Below are 14,487 nucleotides of genomic sequence, written 5' to 3'. Positions count from 1 at the left end.
TTAATGTATAATGGATAGCTTATTGAAATATTGAAAGAATATTGTATTATGGGAAATGTATATCATAGAGTCTATGAGATTGTTTAAGGAATATACTCATCTCATTAAAATATGGTATACATGAATAAACTGTATTCCAGACACAGAAATTTTTAATACTGTTCTGGCTTCTGCTACATCAGAAGTTGAGAATTGTGGTAAACTATTTATTTTACTAAAGCTTTAATTTTCTTATCTGCAAAATAAAAGAAGTAGTCTGGCTTTTCTCCAAGAAGTCTTTCAGAAAGAAGTTTTATCATTTTTATTTACTTGTATTTTTATCATTACCATGTGTTTTTATTTATCTTGAGCAAATTACAGGGATTCCTATGCCTATTTTAATTATGTAGAGTAAGAGGAATTGTAACTGGCTTGCCAGATGAATATAAGGAAATACTAGAAAAATGTCTGTCTCCCTGCCTTCAACTATAAAACGATTTAAACAATAGATGCCAAGAAATTAGAATCTTCCCCTAAGAATCTTGGGTTGGGAAATGAAAAAAAAATTGTTAAAGCCTGGGCCAGCCAAAGAGGAAACTATTCTTCCAGTGATTCTCAACATGTCTGAATGTCTGAACACTTGATTGGAATGCAGGGCCAAGACAATGGTGTCAGTAATCAGCATAATCAAAGCTAGACCAGGATGGCTTATTTTGCCAATCTCTTGCCTTCCACTTAAAGCGTGCTGCCAGTAAGGTTTCAGAGATAAACGTAAGGGGTCATTAGATTTCTTTACTCTCCTCCCAAGTGTGGACACACTAAGCAATTTTCATCTTTTCCTGTGTTCAATATTAATGTAGGTTTTCTCATTGGCTTATTGATCACAAGTGTCTGAGCAGGAATGATTTGGGCAGCTAAAGTCTGGTAACAATATGTTTCAATTATTTCCATACATGTATATAATGTGTTTTTATAGGATTATCTTTTTTATTTTTCATCCACAGTTTTATATCATTTAGAAAACCAACTTTGGATATCATTCTTTTATCCACCACTTTCTATTTTTATTTAATTTATCAATGCTATGAGTTATCTTTTCTTCCTTCTGTCTTTGGATTTAGTTTGTTCTTTTCTCATTTCTTAAATTTTAAGAACAGATTATCAATCCAAAACCTTTTTGTGATTACTCATTTATATGAGTTCTTTTTTTTTTCGGTTCTTTTTTTCGGAGCTGGGGACCAAACCCAGGGCCTTGCGCTTCCTAGGCAAGCGCTCTACCACTGAGCTAAATCCCCAACCCCCATGAGTTCTTACTATATAGTCCAAACTGGTCTTAAATTTGTAATTCTTCTGCTTCAGCATCCAAAGGTTCACAATTTCTGGTACATCTCAATGTGCTTTTTGTTGTTCCCCCCCCCCAACTTTTATTGGTTCATTGTGAATTTCGCATCATGCACTCTAATCCTACCCACTCATCTCTCCTTCCCATTGTACCCACCCCTGACCCTTACAACCTCCGCTGCACCAGAGGAAAAAAAATGTCATTGCAAAAGCTGTAGTGTGCCATGATGTGCCCTACAGTATACCCTTTTGTCCACACTTCTTTGCTTGCAAATTTCATTGCAATGAATCCTTGGTCTGGTACAAGGTCTCTGGCTTCTGCCACAATATTGCTATTGAAACCACATTGAGACTCCTCTCTGATATCCTGTTATTGTCATGTGTGTGAGAATCTGTACTTCATTCACTCTGTCAATTGGGTAGAGATTGGAGAGGGTTAACTTAAAGCACTGGATCTGAACCTCAGAGGTATCTGAGCTGGTTAGTCTCTAGGTTCTCTTGCTCTCAGGCCCTCAAGACTAGTACACCATCAACTGCTGCTACCAGGGCCAGCCCTACCCTGCTGCACATGTGAGGCACAGCACTCACTCTCCCAAGTGTTGCAGCCAGTGAGGGACATAGCCAGTTCACCCACTCTAAAGACCCTAGGGTCAGCTCTTCTGACTGCTATAGATGTCGAGGGACAAGGGACGGGAGGAAGACATCTCACCCTCTTCTGTGCCACCAGCTAGCAGACAAGAAGCAGGGATGGCTTTCTCACACTTATGCCCTAGGATTGTGCTCACCTGAAACCACATCCACAGTCTTCTTGATTGCACTCCTCAAGAAAAAGGTATGGCCAGCTCTCCTGCTGCCATGATCTAGTCAGGCCAACTTTCCCACCTGCACCAGCGGTGAGAGAAAAAGGAAGAGGAGGGGATCGCTCCTTCATCAATGCCACCACACAGCATACAAGAGGAAGAGGTGCCTTCAAACGCTATTGCCCTCTGGGCAAGCTCACTGACTATCCCACAACAAGGGCAAGGAATACTGTTATATGCACATGTGAAGTTCAGGGCCTGCTCTCCTCTCCCAGCCCCAGGACTGGGTCTCCCACCTATTGTAGATGGAAAAGAACAAGATGGGGTCAGAAGGACAGGTTTACCTCTCCTCACCCATGTTACCACATGGAAGACAAAGGACTAGGCCAGCTCTCTTTCATGCTTCTGCTCACCCTTAGGGCCTGCTTGCTGGCACCCCTGCCACTAGGGTCAGCTCTACTCTGCTGCGCCAAGGGAGAGGCAGCTGCTCTCCTGAGTGCTGTAGTTGGTGAGAGATAGAACCAGATTTCCTGGTCCAATGATCCCAGAGCCAGGTCTCCTGCATGCCATGGGGGGTGAGAGGCAAAAGGGGAAGGAGTGTATCTCTCCCTTGTCCGAGCTACCACACACTCACATCACCACACAGGACATGTGTGGCCAGGTCTCCCATGCTCATATCCCTAGGACAGGCTCACCTGCAACTCCTGCATTGTGCAGGGCATGATCTTCTAAGTACTGCAGCTGGCTACGGGTGGGGTCAGATCTTCTGCTTTCTTGCCCCATGGCCAGCTCTCCCATGATGCCAAAGTGAGAGGTGGGTGCAGTTCTGCACAAACATTAACATATTCCTAAGCAGCTGCATGGCCATTGGTTATAACAGACACCTGCTACTGCATGGCACAAACCCAGACATGGCCCCGTTTGCAGAACAGGCTAGCACCTCACTGTGGTCCCAGGTAGGTGGCATCACCAACTACTCACATCAGACTGCTCCTCAGTACCCTCAAGTTTCTAGTTCTGCCTTACTCCATTGTGCCTATATTCGTTTCTGTTTCTCTTCCACTTCCCCACAACTTACTTGCACCTCAGTGGCACCCAGGGTCTCTGAGTGTCTGGGGTCATCTCAGGAGTGGTCTCGGGGTGTTATGCCAACTCATGCATTATTACACCAGGCAGAAGTCATCTTGGACATACTCTGCCCCTCCCATAGCCTGTGTGGCACCCAACTGTTAGTCATCTCAGGTGAACTCCCTTCTCAGGCCTCATGGCAGCAATCTGGTGGTCATTTCAGTATCGCTTCACACCCGGCCCACCAAAGTAGTCCAATGGGACTATCTTCTCTATCTCTATCTCAGGCGCTCTCTTTTCCAGGGCCCTCAGGCACAGGCAGGGATCTTCTAGCCTTCAACTTGCTACTGGCTCTGGGCATGGCCTTGGCCTATGTGGTACTGGACTGATGGTCCTCTGAGACTAGTTCCTTGTCCAAGCCCTGTGGCATCAGACTAGTGGTCTTCTCAGGCTCGCTTTTTGGGGGGAGGGAATATTAGGCTACTAATCATACAGGTTCATAAGTCAGAACAATGAGCGTAGACATAGCCTCTCTCCTTCTGAGTACCTACTGATACATGTGTGACACAGCAGCCACACCTGCAATCCTTATAAGGGCAGGTTTACTGCGTTTTTCATACGAGCACTTACACTCTTACTTTCTCTCGTTATCCCTGCTCTCATGATGGTTCATACGTTGTGTGGTATATTCCATTATGGTTCACCTATCCACTTGCTCTTAGGATTTTTTGTCTGACAATTCAGGTGATTTGTCAATTACCAGAAGTTTTGTTTGTTTTCTTTTCTAGCTTTCAATTATATTTATGACATTTCTAAGGTCATTACACTGTGGCTAGGAAAGATTTGTGAAGAGGCTTCCTTCTTGCACTTCACCAAGACTCAGTTACAAACTTAATACACTGTCTATTCTGGAAACTGCTCCTGTGTGCTTAGAGGAGACTCAGTATGAAGCTGCTGGTAAAATTGTTTCATCTCTATATGTTATGGGAACTCTTCTCCTGTGGTAATCACATGTTTATTCTATATTTTTCTCAACTGTTCTATTCATTGTTATACGTAGGCTATGGAATTCTCCAACTGTTATTGTAAAACTGCCCTCCCCCTTTTTAAACTACATTAGCAAAACTGCCCCTTCTTTAATTACTATTTGCAGGTAACAACTGTTCAATTCTTTCACTTTCAATCCATTTCTCCCTATGATTATAAAGTCAGTTTCAAGTCTGTACGAATTGGCTGTAAGGTGCTCTATCAGTTCTTCCAGCCTATGCCTTTTGATGGGAAGGTTTATTCCATTCACATTTAAAGCAATCACTGAGAAGACATTATTTATTTCCTTCATTGTAATCTCTGTCTCCTACATGCTATGTGGCATTTGTTTCCTCATTTTCAGATACACTATTTCTGTTTTTAATGTTTTAATTGTTAACTTTCCTGGGTTAAAGAGATCCTAGACCTTATTGAAGCATAGCTTTGCACAAGTCAAGAAAAGAATTTCGAGACATCATGTGCCTCAAACAATAAGTAATAATTATTTTAAATTCACTAGTCTCAAAATTGAAATAGAAATCAAACCAGAATTAAAAAACAAATTTACAAAAATATTAGTAATTAAGATTAGTAATTAATATACTAATCTCAGGAGTCATGTAGAGAACAAATACTTGAGGTAAAATAACTTATATACTTATCTGAATACTGATCTTTTGAGGGAGCGTATTCATTTTTTTTTTTTGTTGCTTTTTTTTTATTTCGGAGCTGGGGACCAAATCGTATTCATTTTTTAATGTATCTACAAGTTAATGTATTTCTGTTCCTCCAGATTCTTTTGAGTATTTCTTATGATTCACATTTATGATTCACATATGTGAATTCACATATGGTTCCAACTACTAAGAATGTAATACTTTCTACATCACCAATCCAAATGTCTCTGTCCAAAGTCCTGCTAGCTACTTGCCAGGAATGAGTATTCAGCTTTCTTTGGAATTTTCTTCCTCTCCAAGTGAAGTTAGCAGCCTGGTTCTTAGTATTTTCTACTCTCGACTGCATGATGTTGAGTTAATTTAGCTTTTTCTCATTATGCCCTCTGGACAAAGAACTACAAATTTTCTTTACCCTATGCATCCATTATTCTCTGGTATAGTGTCTAAATTCCACCTTTCTTGAGATTATCCCTGAGACTTTTAAAGAATGAAAGATATTCTACTGCTCGTGCATTTTCTTTGAAAGGTTTTTCACTCCAGTTTATTATGAGTATGGTTTTTTTGTTTAATGATCCACATGGTGTGCCATCGATTTTCATGGGCTATCTACCATACCAATTTGGTCTTCATTACAACTAATTGTAAGCCCGTAGCTGTAATAATCCGTTTTTGAATCCTATGTTAGATATAAATTCCTAAGATCACTCCAGGTACAAATATTTTAGTCCAAATGAGCTGTTGTTTCTGGAAGTGAATTTGTAAGTGTCTATGGACTCAAAACTTGCTGGAGAATGCCAACCATGAGACTGAACAGAGACAGGAAGTGAATAGTGGAGTGGGCACTGAGCACCAACAAATGCATTGGATGGGGATTCAGCCTGGTTGTGAAAATACTTGCACTGTCTCCAGGAGATCTGGACTTACAATGCCCTCCAAAGTAGTCTTGGTGAACAGAGAACTTTACAACTACCTAAAGTCAATACTCACTACATCCTTACATAAAGGAGCCCTATGTTATTACTCTGACTTGTAAATTTTCTGTTACCTGCAATAGATATATGTGCAAAATAAACAAGTATCTCAGCCATATAGTTATTGTAACCAGACATGAAAAATGATGATGCAAATGTACATGGTGAATTGAAAGAGGGCACTCTCATAGGACAATACCTCAAAGAACTACAGGCATCTAACAGTGGCTGAAGTTAGTCTTTCTCAAAGAGGTGCCCCCTAATTAGTTACCCAATACCAAGTGTTCAGCCCTGAAATCGTATATACACAAGTAACTCTAAATGAACTCAGTAGGGGGTGCGTGTGTGTGTGCGTGTGTGTGTGTGTGAGAGAGAGAGAGAGAGGGAGGGAGGGAGAGAGAAAGAGAAGGAGGGAGGGAGAGAGAGAGAGAGAGAGAGAGAGAGAGAGAGAGAGAGAGAGAATAATAATTAAACCATGAATTTGAGAGAAAGTCAGGGAGAAGATGGGAGCTTCTTGAGGAAGAATAGAGAGGGAGAAAATTATTTGATGAGTTATAATTTAAGTTTTAAAAGTGCAAAAATAAAAGTAAACTGGATGAACAAAAATATAAATAAACTAATAACAAAATGAGCAACTATTAAGCAATGGGACTATTCCAGGTCCTAGTCTTGAAAACTCTTATGTGGAATAATCTTGAGAAATTATTGTATCCATTTTCTTGCCTCCAAACAGAAAGACACAATCTAAGACAGTGTATGGATTTTTAATAAATGTCACCTGTTAGTGGCATCTGGTTGTGGGATTTGTATCTATAAATTATGATTATAAAATAGCACAAACATAAAGGACAATGATGTATTTCTAAACCTCTTTAGAAGGCAAGATCTCATATGAAAGAGTACAGACTCTGTTTCTCATTTTGAAAGGGCGTGACTAATTACTTCAGAACTCGATTTTGAACAAAGCTTAAAGCATCTTAATGAGACCACCTCAAAAATCTGTTTTGGAAAGATACATTCAACTGTCAAAACCTTTTATTTTAAAGTGTCCTATCTTTGACAAAATACACATGTTCTGTTGTTATTGGTATCAATGCTGTATGGGAGAGAAGAAAATTTCACTGAAATAGAACCCCCCACTCACACACACACTTGGCACATACTTCCCACAACTACAAATGACATTTTTTTTGACATTATCACTTGGCTTTCTGCAAACACACAATCTACTATCCACAGCAGTATTGAAATTTCTCCTTTAAGAGCCAGGAAGAATGATCAATGTACAACAAATAACAAAGGATTTTCTAAAAGTCAGAGCAGACTACTTTCAGATTCTAAAAAGATAGCAGCAATAGAGGACAGAGACAGAAAACACATTAAGTAACTTCATATATCATGGTTGCCAATACTGTACGGACAAGTCAGGAATATTTTAATACTGGATGTCTTTACATTTTGCACAGCCATTGTGGAAGAAAACCTGCTTCAGAAGAGGTGGCACCTGGAGATGCCTCATTCTGGCAGTTGAAATGCTGACCAAGAAAATCAGTTTGGTTGAACCAACTAATGTCATTCTCAAACTGTTTCCAAGAGCTCTCTTTAGCTGAGATGTGATAAAGACAAAATAGGAGAAGTAAGATGACAACCCGAGTACCCATTTTACACAGGATGCAAATTATTCTTTAAAGCTATGTGTTTGTAAACAAGAATATATTGAAATGTGTGCCACTTTATTTGCCTAATTCTATAGAGAGGTTTTGGTAAAATATCACACTGGGAAGTGTTTCAAATTGTTTTCCTCATAATTCTCCCAATGAAAAAGGCACTTGGTGCTTCATCTGTAACAGACTACAACTGCCAAGATGACGAGACAGATTAATATGTGGAATTCAAACAAATGAGAGCTTCACTTCTGTGTGTGATTTCCTTTTTATAACAACTGATATTGTGTTTCCAACATACACACTCCTTAACTCAGTAAACATATCTTATTCTCACCTGATTGTAGGTATTTTCTTCTAATAGGAAGCATTTTATACTTTATTTTCCTTTTCACAAAATATATTCAGTTTTTTGAGTAATTAAATTTCATGTATTTTTAATTCTTTTATTTTTGTATAATATTAAGATAATAGTTCAAGGATCTTTTATTTTTTGCTTCTAGTTATATAAACCAAATGAGTTACATTTCACACTAGCCACAGCAAATATTTTGCCCAAAGAAATTTTAAAATCCATTTGGAAAATACCTTCAATAAGGTATCTAAATCCTGAGATAAAAGACTAACAAACACATTCATGCAACATTTTTGGTTCAATCCTTCCAAATTCATAAACCTAAAAATCCTAATGGAAATATCATAGGAAGATGAGGCCTATAGAAACCTGATGGCATCCAGACAACCATAATAAAGCCTTAATTTTAGTTGAATTAGCTATAAGTAAGCAAAATTTTCCCTATGAAAATGAATTACATCTAACAAAAAGAAATTACCAAAACTTCTCATATTTGCTTGTGACTCTGAGACTAGTCCCTTTCTCCATGGTTGGCTGGAGGTAGCTTTGACCAAGAAGGGCTAGGAGTGGCAATTCTCATTGACTCCTGCTTATAGTCATCAAGTGCTATCTGCATTACTTGGATGTAACCTACCTGGCAACCTACTTGCAAGGTCCTTACCTTCAGCATCTGCTATGATGCTACGTGAAGTCCATCTAGGGTGTTTTTTATAAGATCACTGGGTGCCAGTAAAACAGAAGAAAAGTGAGTCACAGGGAATGAATTTGGGCTAAGTGCAAACTGCAAGGGCTAACTTGCACACAGAGACACAAAATCAATGGTTTTTGTTATGATTTGAATGTGAAATGTCCTCTACAAGATCACATTTTGAATACCCAGTCTCCAATACAGAGCTATTCTGAGGTCATGGAGTCTTTAGAAGATGGGGTGCAGCTGTCATATTAGGTCCCTAGGATTGACCACGTGAACACAAGAGCCTAGTTCCTGATTCTGTCCATCTCTGTTTGAGGTCAGGTGAGATGTAAGACACCTCTGTCACCAGGAACTTCACCATATCTTCCTCACTATAATAGGTTGAAACTTCCCTGATAGTCTGAGCCAAAATAAGCCTTGTCTCCCTCAAGTTGTTTCTGTCAGATGCCTTTGGTCACAGCAATGGAAAAATCAATGAGCACAGGCTTTGTGGTATTCTTGATCTACTTGACAGAATACAAATTAGGAAGCAAGTTCTTGCTTATATAATTATAAGTATCAAAACTGGTAGCTCCAGGTTGATCTCAACCTTGGATCGTTTTCGTGTTCTAAATAACCCTTAAATGCACCTTTGTTCTTTTAAAATTTTATTTTAGAATTCTGCCACAGCACTTCTTAGCTGTCTGTACCTTCTAATGTTTGAGCAAATCACAGATATATGTCACACTTTTATCTTCTTCCTGGGATGTTCCTGCTAGCTTTTAAACACAGACTTTTAAAATACCCGATTATCGAAGAGGACAAGGAGATGTCAAAAGTCCTCATCAAGCACTGTACCCCTGCCTGCTCTTTAGATCCTTAGAGATCACATCCTTCCCTGACTATCTCCAAATGGACTGTTCAATCTGTACTAACTTCTGAAACATTTTATTTCTGCTCATTAATTTGTTGTGGTTGTGAAAGCCACTGGTCAAGTTATATTCCTTCCTCAATCACAAACCCCACCTTTTTGAAAACAGGTTGTTTGGCTAAATGGGTGAGTCAGTCAACAATAGAAATCCCCCCTCTTGAATAAGAATACCTGTGGCAGGGAATAGAGAGGCAAAGATTAAAACAGAAGCAGAAGGAACACCCATTCAGAGTCTGCCCCACATGTGGCCCATACATATACAGCCATCCAATTAGACAAGATAGATGAAGCAAAGAAGTGCAGGCCGACAGGAGCCGGGTGTAGATCTCTCCTGAGAGACACAACCAGAATACAGCAAATACACAGGCGAATGCCAGCAGCAAACCACTAAACTGAGAATAGGACCCCCGTTGAAGGAATCAGAGAAAGAACTGGAAGAACTTGAAGGGGCTCGAGACCCCATATGTACAATGCCAAGCAACCAGAGCTTCCAGGGACTAAGCCACTACCTAAAGACTATACATGGACTGACCCTGGACTCTGACCTCATAGGTAGCAATGAATATCCTAGTAAGAGCACCAGTGGAAGGGGAAGCCCTGGGTCCTGCTAAGACTGAACCCCCAGTGAACGTGATTGTTGGGGAGAGGGAGGTAATGGGGGGAGGATGGGGAGGGGAGCACCCATAAGGAAGGGGAGGGGGAGGGATTAGGGGGATGTTTGCCGGAAAACCGGGAAAGGGAATAACACTCGAAATGTAAATAAGAAACACTCAAGTTAATAAAAAAAAAAGATTCTAAAAAAAAAAGTGGAGTTCACTGAGTTTGGGGGAGGGTGAATGTAATCTTCTTCATTTTATACGGGGTGGGATGGAGCCAGGTCTGCTCAAGAATGCTGTCTGGCTAGATAATTAGAAAATGTAGGAGACGAGACTTTTTCAAACCCTTTCATATTTAAAATATATGCATCTATGTATATATGTATATGATGTATAAAGGGGGTTTGTTAGAAAGAGTTACAAGCTGTAGTCTAGCTAAGCTAACTATGGTTGGCTAAGAAAGAGGAGCACCTTCTTAGAGGCAAAAGGGAGAGGGGATGGGATGGGGGTTTGCAGAGTAAAGATCAGGAAGGGGAACATCACTTAAAATGTAAATAAATTAAATATCCACTTAAAAAAAAGAAATCCCCCTCTTTCAGCCTTCACAATCCTGGATTACAAGGACAAGCCTTTGTGTCTGATTTTTACATGAGTACTAGCAGATCCAAACAGAGGTCTTTGTGCTTGTGTAACAAAAACATTACCAACTGAGGCGTCACCTAATTTTTGTGTATGTTCTTCATTTGTTAGAGATGCAGAGGATGAAATATTGAGGGTAGTACTAATAAAATAAAAGCAATCTGAAAATATACTATCACGAAGGAAGAACAATAATCATGGCCCCTTCAAACTTGATTATTCACAGTCTTCATTATCTTCCAATTTTGGTATCTTGATTGAGTAACCCCTTCAAACAATAGAACATTAGATAGAGATAAAGCAACATATATGAAAATAATTATTGTGAGCAATTACTTCACTATAATCTCAAAAGTAAGTAAATTATTCATTGACTATGCTTGAGTTTGATTGGCTAAGACACCAAGGCTTTCCTGAGAAAATAGTTATTCACAGTAACATATTCCAACAGCTCAAATCACTCTACAGTTTCTTGATGAAAAGCAACCTCTGTAACTTAAGACAGTCTCCTCACCTTTGTCCATATTTGCTTAGCTTGTTCTTTGAGCAAGAGGATATAGATGGATTCCCCCTGCATGGATCAGGTAGGGTAAAGAAATAGTTTCCCCAAGGCATAGTACATTTTATATCTATTAGTGGAGAGTTCATTTACCCCAAAAGATACTTCCAAACTGCAGTGTCTTAAACACACCATATTTCTTATGTCAAATCATTTCCCTCTTCTTTGCAATACAAGGTCCTGTATATTCTTTAGTAAAAGTCAAATGGAAACTGGTCCTGTATATTCTTCAGTAAAGTCAAGTGGTATAGTTGGTAAAGACCTGCCTCTCAATCATGAGAACCTGAGTTCAGATTCTCAGTTCCTACCTCACTTAAAGGCCAAGTAATGCAGCACACACCTGTAATCCTATAAATAAGGAAGAGGAAATAGAAAGGTCTCCGGAATATGCTGGCTAGCCAATCCAGTCTGTAAAAGAGTTTTGAGACCCTATCTCACACAAGCATACACACAAAGAAGATACTTGATAGGAAACATAGCCTTCACATGCACATATACACATCTACACTTATACATGCTCACATTACCACATCAGACAGACAGACAGATGACAGACAGACATAGAGAGTTAGTCTAACCCTTGCCTCCCATAGGCATAGGCTTTCTTTTTCTATGTTACCATTCCCTCTTCTTATTACATTTTGAAATTATAACCACCATGTTTATCCTGTTTTTATTTTTAAGCTGACATTTTAACTTTCTGAGCTTGTAATATATACAAAACTACATAATTTTCTTCCTCTTCCTCTTCTTAAACCCTCTCGCATATTTTATATACACACACATGTATGTGTGTATTTATATATTCCCAAATAATAAATGCTACCTACTCAATTTGTGTGTTAATTGTATATATGTTTTCATGATGAACCATTTGCTTTTCGGTAACTGTTTGATATACAGTACCCAAAAAAAAACTATTTCTTCTCTTCTCTAATCATTCCTTAGTTGCCTGGAGTCCTTTATATATGGTTACTGGGCTTCCCCACCACATCCACATTAGGCCTTTAACAATGATATCAGAGTGCTTGGTGGCAGACCTATTTGACTATCTTTCATAGACAGGGGTCTATAGTCAATGGGATTTTTTTCCTCCTAAAAATTAGGAAATGAGGTAAGTGTTACCATCTTAGACAAAGATTGAAAAGCATCATAAATAGACATGAGTACAACTTTTAGTTTGCAAAATCCAATAAATCAACCCTGAGCCTCTCTCCCCATGTATGGTTAGCTGAATATTAGCTCCCTAGCTTTCTGTGCGGAAAGGCCCTATCTTACATGTTCCTCTACAAATCCCCTTTGCTGTATGCAGACTTTAGAATTAGAATCAATCCTGATCACCAAGCAGCTTAGAGAAGTGTTCATATTGCCTGAGTCTAAAGACTGTCTCTCTCTTCCCATAATAAACCTGAATTAGAATTTCACAGTCTCAAAACCACAACTCTTGATATTCACGCATTGTTGATGCATCATGGTAGTCTAAGGACTTTATTCCCCTGAGAAGCTGTAATGTAGTCCATTTAGATAACAAATATGCATGCACATCTCCCTATTGGGCCACAGGCTCCTGGGCAGGCCACTGGCAGAGTTCTTGCATACAAAGCACTCTCCTGTCCTCCCCCTTCTAGCATCTCCAGGACCCCTGCTGACCTCACATCTAAGTGATTTTCCTTGAGAGGATTAGAACAAGAACAGTCTGCCTTTGACTGCTCACTGCAGTCCTCTCTCTCATGAGGTCCAAGTGGAGAAAAAGGAGGTGTCTTACACTTTCCATTAGCTTGCTTGTTCAACGCCCTTCAGAAGCAAAGGCATATTGTCCATATCAGAAAAATGGAATGGCTGGAGCAAACTTTTTAAGTACACTCAAGAACACGTGAAGGAGCAGCAGCCAGAGTAGGTGGTTGAGGTGTTGCAGGACCCGCTCCTTTGTGAATCTGAAGTACCTGTGAGCAGTAGCTTGCTTCCTGTGTAGCTGTCTGTGAGGGAGGGGAAGAAACAGGAAAGCATGGCTGCATGTGTATTTCAGCTGGCACAGCAGTCGTTTCTTCTTTCTCTAAAGCATTGAATTGACATTCTGGTTTTGTAAATGTGTCCTTGGAGCGTTGAAATGTGAGTCTTTGAGTGGCGAAAAGGGGTCTCTAAAAATAGACTTACAATAGAAAAGTAAAAAATCAAATTTGGGTAATGTTACCTAAGACAGCCTTGGGAGAACACCAGGAAGGGGCCTCTGAATCCTCTCTTAGGGGCTTTCCTATACTCTTCAGCCAATTGAATTTATTCAGGGCCTGAATAGCTACCAACTAGATAATTAAACCACTAAATGTCTACAAAATTGTACAGACTACAAATACATATCCAAATTTAATCTTGTGGAATAGGCATTGCAACACCAAATGTACGTCTGCATCCATTTTTTTCTTCAGATTTCTTCATGAACTTGCACACATGTGTGTGTGTGTGTGTGTGTGTGTGTGTGTGTGTGGTGTGTGTGGTGTGTGTGTGTGGTGTGTGTGTGTGTGGTGTGTGTGTGTGTGTGTGAGTGTACATGTGAGTCTGTGTGCACGTGTGTGCGTGTGCATGTGTGTGTGTGTATTTTGTATGTATATCTTGTGTACATAGTTACCTAAGGAGGCCAGAAGAGAGTTAAAGGCAGTTGTGAGCCTCCTGATATGAAGCCAAAGCCTCTCAAAGAGCAGAAAGTCCTCTTAACCACTTAACCACGGAGCCACTTTTCCAGCCCTTCCTTCCAATTTCTAAGTAGGCAATCTAGCACTGTTGTTTTATTCACTTGCTTGAGGTCACAAAACTAGTACTAACTAGTCAAGCCACAGAATGGTCAAGATTCAGACTGAGTATCTTTAATAGAGACCACCTGTCATGCCTTTCTACCTCAAAAATTGCCATCCAAAACACATATTAGTAAAAATATAATAACCGCTGTTTGTGCAGTTGCCGCGAAAGTGTCTGGGAAACTGAGTCACTGGGCCATTTTTCAGTTGTATTACACCTCGGGTTCATCAGCCTTTCATATGAGGAAGACCGACCATTAGCAAACAGAAGTACATGTACATGCTGGGCAGAGTTAAATTTCAGTTACGAGAAATGGAGCAGGTCAGCTCTAGGGAATTTCCATTGTTTTTAACATGTAACAGTTTAGGGAATTTCTGCAGATTTCCTTCTCTTCATTGACATGATCCCTTGTGAACTT

At 39.7% G+C, this 14,487-nt stretch overlaps 1 non-coding gene across 1 annotated transcript; it reads right to left on the bottom strand.

Moving 5' to 3' along the window:
• Window positions 1-3,659: 3,659 nt before the first annotated feature.
• LOC120098382 (small nucleolar RNA SNORA17) lies at window positions 3,660-3,789 on the bottom strand. The gene has a single exon (XR_005496566.1). It is a non-coding gene; the product is annotated as a small nucleolar RNA SNORA17 (small nucleolar RNA).
• Between the last annotated feature and the right edge of the window lie 10,698 nt (window positions 3,790-14,487).

Source organism: Rattus norvegicus, chromosome 18, assembly GCF_036323735.1.
Source record: "Rattus norvegicus strain BN/NHsdMcwi chromosome 18, GRCr8, whole genome shotgun sequence".
NCBI classification, from domain to species: domain Eukaryota; kingdom Metazoa; phylum Chordata; class Mammalia; order Rodentia; family Muridae; genus Rattus; species Rattus norvegicus.
The sequence above is the reverse complement of the archived record's forward strand: the minus strand, read 5'-3'. Positions and strand labels throughout refer to the sequence as shown.